Below are 9,068 nucleotides of genomic sequence, written 5' to 3'. Positions count from 1 at the left end.
AGATATATTATTATTATTATTATGGATAACTTATATAGCGCCATTTTCGTAATAAAATACCTCAAGGGCGCTTTACATGGTGATTCTATTGTTAAATAAATTTAATTGAAGCTTTTAAATTTGTAATTTAATTAAAACAATTTATTTTGTTGTCACGTGTTGATTTATTCAAATGATTTAGAGAACAAGTGGGTTTTAAGTTTTTTCCGAAACATCACTTCACTTTCACAGCCTCGCACCTCTGCTGGGAGAGCATTCCATGCCATAGGGCCTGCGACCGCAAATGCGCGTTCACTAAATTTAGTGCGCTGTTTGCGTAGAGATATAATAACTTTTCCTCTCGCCGTAGACGTAGCTGATCTAAGCGTGAGACGCCTGTCTGGAATGCATAGTTCCCTTAGATATTCCGGAGCAGAGTTGTGCAGTGACTTATATATACGTTGATACGAGCTAAACATACCTGTTTGATTTTTTTTTTAATTAAAAAAAGGAAAAAAAACGAAACAAAAAAAACACAAACCAAAAAAAAACAAAAAAACACGTAGCTTCTTAAAAATATGAATATTCAATAAAATACTTTGTTATTATTACTCAGTATATTTATTTTGAATAAATAATAAAAATTACGGGCTATTTTTGCCAAGAAAGTCAGATGATGTGATGACAAATAATTCACGTCAATTAACTGGAGATCAGAGTCCGGCGCATTCTTTTGTCTCTCAACTCTGAAACAAATAAATAAAACTGTTTTATGACTTACCAGCTTTTCGACTAGCGGGATTTCTCATGGTAAAAAGTATCCGATATTCAAATCAAAATTTGTTGCAACAAAGGGAAAACATTTTGGGAAGGACATATGGAAGTCTAGGTATTTACTGGGCTTATGTACTGTCACTGGCTGGTTGAAGTGGCCACTTTACAAACTGTGTAACATTAAGCGTTCTGCCTATGTTTAAACACCTTCATTTCCTCAACTCTTCCATCTGTTAACTTTTGTGAAGTATAAGAGCCTCTAGGGTTAAAGTATTGGTTTATTATATCGATATATTATCAACAGCCTCTTCGTTCTGTAAATAAAACATAATTCAAACCATTCAATTCAATAATGTTTGTGATATTTAATAATTAATCAGTTTAAACTATTGTAAGCACTGCGCAGTGGATGAAATATTAATATCATACTTACTTTTAAAGAGCTCTTGACAATACGATTTTGTCGAGTGACAGTGCAACAAAAACTCATTTTTAATGTTTTTTCCTCAGTGCCATATCAATAGTTTATCCTTTAAACTGAGTTTTAACACTTCGACACTTTTAAAAGATTTAAAATCGCCCGAAAAACGTCCAATGATAAATGCGTAATTAAAAATGACATGAAACCCACGGACAAAAACGGTGAAATATATCATTTTTCTATGACTTTGATAGTATTGCCAATCTGAATGTTGTTAGGAATTAACCTCTTTTTGGATATTTGTCATGCGCTAATTGAATTCGGCGGCCTCCGTGGTGTAGTGGCTAAGACATTTGGCTCACACATGGGAGGTTCTGGGTTCAATTCCTGCAGTGGTATTCTGATCACTCTCGACACCCACGAGATGATCTCGACTTTCGGACGAGAATATAACGTGGTGTAATTTAGGGATTTTTATTTTTTGAACGCGGTTAAACTTGGTATTCTATATGGCAATTCTGATGATTACATGTCAAATTACGTAAATGAATTCGAACACATAAAACCAAAAATAATGATTCTCAATAGAAACATTATTGTGACCTTAAGAATGACCCAAAATACTTAATTATGTTGAATTTACCAAACCTCAATCGTTATTTCTCGTTATTTAGACGGTTTTATAATTGACGTTTCATAGTTCGATATCTGACCGCAAGAGCGTGAGTGGCGAAAATGAGAAAAAATACTCGTGCGCATGCGTCACTGACGAGATGAATATACCTATTACAAAATATAACGCTTTTGCTATCCTGATGAAAATTTATAACGTTTGCCATGTGGGGTATTTATTTTTTCTTCACGTCAAACTGTACTTTTTATATTGCAACAATGCAAAACATAAACAAACATACAGTGACAGTTCAACTACTTATGTAAATGATAAGTATGCCCCGGATCTACATGTCTTTAGGGATTTTGTTTATTTTTATAGAACCTCTGTGAAATACCTACTGTACTCTATAGAAACTTGCATACGAACCACAGCGTCCCTAAATGTACATCTTGCGCGACAAAAGGAATCATCATTTGAAGGTATGTTCATCTAATTCGGTATTTTAATCAAACTTATGTATTGTGTACGGTTTAAACCTACCTTACGAGTTTTTCTCAAGTTGTTAATCATTATAATATTTATAAATTGTAAAAGGTTAAGAATAAGCTAGTGTTAGTAAAAAATAAACAAACCACCAAGCCGTTTTCCCCTGGACAGCCGGAGGATATACAACACACATGCGTTTGCAGTCATACAAAATCTCATGCATGTGTGCTGATTTTTCCAACTTTTGAAGTATTACCATATCCGCAGTGGTACAGCAATACCGCTACTGCAAACTGTTAGTTTTAATTGTTGATATTCGTAATGTAAATAATTATTATGTATGTAAATACTTATCGTTTCAGCAGTATTTTTGTTTGGTTAAAATCGCAAGTAATATATTAACAGCTTTTATGTTCCCCTTGAATTTTTTTGTTGATAATTAGGCTTCCCGCCCACTAGGCAGCTCGGCTGCCGCAGTCAAAATTTTGCAAAGCCAGTTAAAGCAGCCAGCCTGACGGCCAGTCCAAATAAAATGGATGTGGAAGATGTTTTTGTTTACATTTTATCGCAAACCAAAAAGAAGATATTGAATTCATCCTTTACTTGAAAGGGTTCATTTCAAAATTATTTTATGGATCTTCTGTATCGAAAGTCATTGCAAATTTGTTTCATAAAATACTTCTGGCTGCTACGACAAGTGCGCGGAGACTGAGGCAGTCACATACATTTGCTTTGTCTCGTTCTGGCTGCAGGCAGCCAGTTGGCTGCCGTGCACGTCAAACGCGTTCTAATGGCTGCCGCAGCCAGGAATTCTTGGCTGCCTAGTGTGCGGTATCTAATAAGCCGTCATATGTAGTATTAGCTGCCGCAGCCAGGCTGCCTAGTGGGAGGGGAGCCTTACAAAGTATTGCCGTACCGCCCGTACCACTGATGAGATCCTTCTCAAACAATTTGTTGGATTCGGTCATGCCATCTCTTTCTTGGTCTTCTTTGTTCATTAGTCTTCCTCATAATTAATATTTATTTTATTAGTGGTTTAGTGGTGGTATTTCAATTTTATTTATTCATATATATGTACATTACAAAATAGAACATCTTAATTCACACATATAGAAATAATGAAAATTAAAAGGTAAAATTAGGTATTTATAAAAATAACACAGGTATACATAATATCCAGAAAATAATATGTTAAAAAAGTAAGAGAATCTTGTAACGACAAACTCCCTCAGAGACGTGAAAAATTACAAATGTTTATTAAGAAACAATGAAAGACAATTGGACATGCATACACATATGCCCTATGGCATGGAATGCTCTCCCAGCAGAGGTGCGAGGCTGTGAAAGTGAAGTGATGTTTCGGAAAAAACTTAAAACCCACTTGTTCTCTAAATCATTTGAATAAATCCGTAGCTCGTGACAACAAAATAAATTATTTTAATTAAATTACAAATTTAAAAGCTTCAATTAAATTAACTTAACAATAGAATCACCATGTAAAGCGCCCTTGAGGTATTTTATTACGAAAATGGCGCTATATAAGTTATCCATAATTATTATTATTATTATTAAGATATTTAATTTTGCTAAACCCATCACCCTTTATAATAGCTCACAGCATGTGTTATAAAAAGGATACTATATTATTAAGGTTATTGTAATATAATATAATTTATGTTATGAATAGTGGTGTTTAAATATACCTTTGCACTAAAACAAATATTATATCAATATTAATAATAATAGTAGAAAATAGTAAGCTCTATAAATGTCTAGACTTTTAATGATATTATCTTCTAAAAAAAATCTCATTCTCTTTTAGAACATCTGTAAACAATTTATAACCGTTATAAGTGTATTTTTTCAGATTATATTAAACCAGTAAAGCGGATCTTTCGAAGGGATGATATCGATTGGCTCTTTAAATTTATGCTGTAATGGAATATATGGATATCAAACTATAGGATATATTCGTCATCTGCTTGGAGGTGGGACACATTGTTTATTAAGTAATTCAAGTGTTTTTTGCACTCTTGAAAATTCTCATTTTAAATTGTAATTTACTAAAAAATGAAAGATAAGTGGTACTTAAATTCACAAATCTGAAATAATCAGTAGCAAGATTCGTCGCTACACCTTTATGACTGATATCTTTATTATAAAGATAAATCTAAATAAAAAAGGATACAATACTTCAGTTATTATTTTAAAAATTGTAATATATATATTTTTGTAGTTAAGATACCAGTCTGGGTATTAAAGATGTTGTAAAAACAATGAAATATCACTACCTACACAGTTATTATACATTTGTATATTTAAATATCAATCATCATTCATTTCCATATTAAACTATTTATTAGATTTGCTTTAAATAATACCCAATTTGTTATTTTTTCAAATGTTTTTTTATTACCAAACAGATTAAGAGCCAAAGTACATAAGATTTTTTTTAAAATAAAGTAAGTGCTATTAAAATATCTTGTATTAGTTTAAAATTCATATTATATTAAATATTTTTGTTTTTTTATTTTTAGCAAAGAGGAAATATCAAATGTTGCAATTTGGTGTCAATTTTTAACACCTTTATGATCATCTGAGAAAATGGGAGTAAATATGTGGCAGAGCAGAAAAGCGGACTACAGAAATGAGTCTACAACAACTACATCAAACACTCAAACCTTTTCTCACAAATGTAGAGCATTAGCTAAATTCTAGTTAGTTTTTTGTAGTTCTTTTTTATTATTTTATACCTAAAAACTTATAAACTACAGTGCAAGTACTGTTATTGAAAAAATATTTTGGTGTTTTAGTTTCCTTTTCACACGTAATTAAAATATAGTCATATCTCACACATAAATATTTAAACACATATTTCAATTATAAGGAACCTTAATGTGATCACTTTCACCGGGAGAAATAAGGGCTCTGGCCAAGAATTGTATTTACTTTAGTTTTAGTTAGTTAGTTTTACGAAAACAGTACATTTGAAATTATTTTTATTTATATTACCTTTTGTTACAAGAAAATGTATTATCACATCCTCTCAACGCGTTTGCTTATCATGCAAGAGGTCTCAGGTTCAGTTCCTGACATGGTAGACATGAAATATTTATTTTAAAAGGTGATTTTACAGTACAATATTTCATAGTCCCTTGACTGGCACCCCAAGCGTACGATTGATCATCTTTTCTTTAAGTAACAAAAATATCAAGATACGCTGCGATTGGTGTACCAATGCAGTGCCCTATGCAATTAGGTGCGGAATTGAAATGATGATGATGATTACCTACATTTATTTATTCTACGGTATAAAAATTCATTATATATTTTTTTAAAAGAGATTTGTGTTCTTATGATTTACTTAAACATTTAATTTTGAGGGCCATTTTCGACGAGTTGTAAATAACTCTCTATTAGAAAATAGGAATCAAGTTGGGATGGAATGGGATTCTAACCACGGACCTTTGAACCGTGAGTCCATGACGATAGTCATAAGACCACAACCCAATTTAACTCAATTGATTCACAGTTTACATATTAATGTACTGATTTTTTTTAGGCTGTTGCCGTGTTATGCCATAATAATAAGCATAGGGGAAAAAATCTAGTGAAATTAAAATAACAATATTAAAGTCCAAAAAAAATGTAAAATACACATAAAAATTATAAAAAGTTACAAAAATTAAATTTAGTCGATTAAAAAAAAGTTTTTTTTTTACTTTATTAATTATTTGTGCATGATGTGTTCACATTTAATTCATGAAAAATTTCTAAACATAACAAATTTTGATATTATACCAATTTATTGTATTGTTCATACGTTGACGTACTCATCGTCCAAATACTTGCGGACTGGCTGGATTTCCTCCCTAGGGAGAAATAATTTAATAAAATTCAATTTGGTCATAAGCCCTGTAAATGCCCATACTTCCATATTTCTTCTCAAAAATGTTTTCCCTCTCTGTTGCAACAAATTTAGAATAAATTGATTAAATATATTATGCTCTATTATTCCTTTATGGCAACCAACAATGAACTCAAATTCTAGGAAACATAATATTGCATACCCTTTGTCCGTGTCCAAGCTGACAAAGGAAACAGTTCTGCTTGAAAAATGAAAGCAGAACCCTGGACGAGCGTTTTCGGCTTTACGGCAACTCTTATATAAATTCTGGAAAAGGAAATTGGGTAGAGATATGTCTGCCTCGTAGGGTAGTAGTCGGAGCCTTTGCCGACCGTGCTTGAGGTCCCAAGTTCGATGCCTGGCAGGATCAACAGAAAATATTTATTCTTAACGTTCACTCTAATGTTTCAGTCCCTGGAATAGCACCTGAAGTGTAAGATTGATCACCTCACCTTCATGTAACCGATGATGAAATATGCTGCATTTGATGTGCCAATGCAGTGCCCTATGCACCACATGGTGCGGATAGGGAAATGATGAGATACCTTACACAACCTTAATAAAAATAATTAGTGACTTTATTTTTTGGTTTGACACCTTTTAATAATTGAGAATGTCAGAAGAATAAGTATATTTCAACGATATGGGATCAAACAAACAGATCTTGCACTGGTTCATTTTGTACTTACACATTCAGAGATTGTGACAGCAAATCTGAAATAAGGATTTTAAATTTATATGCATTTTGATTTGATATTTAAACCTTACAGCTTCAATTATAATTTGAGCAAAAAATGTTCTTGCATGTAATGATTCATTATGTTATCAGTATACAGACATATAATTACAGTATTACTAACCATTAGAGCGACATCTTGTCCCAAGCATTGAAATACAGTAGACTTTCGCACATAATTGGTTCTTGAAAATGTGTGCGAATGTTGAATGTTCGAAAGTCGAGGGATGTAAAAAATATGTATTTTTTAATTAAGTTAATGAGGTGTTTAAGTGCTTTCAGGTGATTCTTTATAAATTTTTCAAGAGTTAATTAAATACTTCCATATTTTTTGTTTTCTTGATAAAGAGTTCTATATAATAACATGCTGTATTTAATTTTCAAAATAGATAAGGCTTCATTCATATTTTTTAGTGTCAAAGACAATTTTATCAGCTTTTTCCTTACATTAACTGTGTATTTCATTTACCAGTTGTTGCAATTAAGCAGTCATTTGACAGAGGTTCTGAGTGATATTCAATTAACTCGTTAACATCTTCATTGTTGAAGTCCTATACTATATCATCTGTGATAGTTTCCAGAGTTTCTTCAAAATTCATCATTTGCGGGCACAATTGTTTACAGGAACCTTTCATTTTTTACTTTTTTATTTCAGCCCACAAGTATCCAATATTGCTTATTGCGTTCCATATATTATAATTCTACTGAAATTGTCTTAATGTAGGCACACCTTCCCTGTCAGTTTCCTTAATGACCTGATTCATTATTTTCCTCATAACATATTATCTTAACATAGTTATCACTAGTTAACCGAGGGAGCACCTGCATGGAAGCGAAGAATGTTTGCATTATTGATAAAAATCTGTAAAAAACATAATTTATTTAAATGTCTGAAATAGTGAATTACGCAAAAGTAGAAAGTACAAAAGGCGACGGCCCCCCGTATGCCTTTGGGAATACTAAATAATCAATCAATGCATCGTCTTGTCATTCAATTAGCTTCAATATGGCAATCTTTAGGAACCTTTATAGCATGATTAAGATTCATTAAATGTGTATCCCGAGTTCCCTTTGATAATGTATGTATATATAAATTAATAATTAATATAAATTAGAAACGAATTTAGTGTTAAAATATAATCAACACCGACTGACATACTCGAACTGTGCCAGATCTGCATCGAGGAAAAAAGACCTCAAATCGATCTGACTAATATTTTGACAGTATATTACGTGTTTAAATTGATTAAATGTAATACTTACCTGTATTAACTCCGTTATTTTCGACAAAGACTAAAAATGTCCCGACAAATTAAAAAAAACTTACGAACCTCCAATTTATGAGCACAAATGGATTTGTCGTAATTTGTATAATGGCGTCTTTTGAGTTTTTACAGATGACGCAATATATTTAATTGCCAATTTAGTAGCTCACAATAAAAAATAAACATACATTTTTAAAAACGAAACATCTCGCGGGTCGCATGTTTGACGTTTGCCAGATTTACAAGGTTAGTTTATTTGTGTGCTGTGCGCATGCGTGGTTTTAACGATACCTATTACGAGATTCGTTCAGGATACCAAAATGATTTTAACGAGGTAGAGAGGCCCACGAGAGTGGTTCAGAATACCACCCCAGAAGGAGCGTAAGCTCATATTTGAACCTACTCTGCCCTACTTTCGTCACGCGCATTCGCGAAGTCGCCGCAAAATGTTGCAAGATGAGAAAAAATATTATCATAACACAAATGTTAGGTGAAAAGAAAGCAATTTGTAAAATTCTCTAAAATTTTATTGCGCACGCGGAAACATTGATTGACGCAACGGAGTAGATAAGTAAAGGGTCATTTTATAATATATTTGATTAGTCTGTGCTCTCTATTAATTTGTTAACTATTATCATATATTATAATGTAATTGCCTAGCTTGGAGCGGGGTATGTATCCTTGTTAGCCGGGCAAAGTGAACGGTGAAAGATGAAAGGTGTAAATAAATAAAATAAGAGTCATTTAATTAATGAACTTTGAACTTAAAATATAAAACAAATTTTATTTTACGTAAAACTGATATTTTTATATCATGTTAAATAATATTCGACGTTTTAAAGACAATGTCGGTCAAATGTCCACCACGGCGTTGTTTAATCCGA

The 9,068-nt window shown here is 32.1% G+C and overlaps 1 protein-coding gene and 2 long non-coding RNA genes across 4 annotated transcripts in view; 1 reads left to right on the top strand and 2 right to left on the bottom strand.

Annotated features, from left to right (window-relative positions):
* LOC148283678 (uncharacterized) overlaps positions 1-9,068 on the bottom strand; it is a 79,544-nt gene that overhangs the window by 49,930 nt on the left and 20,546 nt on the right. The window lies entirely within an intron of this gene.
* Positions 1,532-5,075, top strand: LOC148283682 (uncharacterized). Of its 2 annotated transcripts, XR_015825530.1 has the most exons (4): positions 1,532-2,018; positions 2,169-2,269; positions 4,144-4,264; positions 4,814-5,075. It is a non-coding gene; the product is annotated as an uncharacterized LOC148283682 (long non-coding RNA). The 2 variants fall into 2 exon arrangements; XR_015825529.1 differs by having other exon boundaries at positions 1,560-2,269.
* LOC148283681 (uncharacterized) lies at positions 6,758-8,618 on the bottom strand. The gene is made up of 2 exons (XR_015825533.1): positions 7,044-8,618; positions 6,758-6,897 (listed from the first exon to the last, which is right to left on the bottom strand). It is a non-coding gene; the product is annotated as an uncharacterized LOC148283681 (long non-coding RNA).

This window comes from Micrasema longulum, unplaced genomic scaffold (assembly GCF_059751315.1).
Source record: "Micrasema longulum isolate JH-2025_06_02 unplaced genomic scaffold, ASM5975131v1 h1tg000211l, whole genome shotgun sequence".
Classification (NCBI taxonomy): domain Eukaryota; kingdom Metazoa; phylum Arthropoda; class Insecta; order Trichoptera; family Brachycentridae; genus Micrasema; species Micrasema longulum.
The sequence above is the reverse complement of the archived record's forward strand: the minus strand, read 5'-3'. Positions and strand labels throughout refer to the sequence as shown.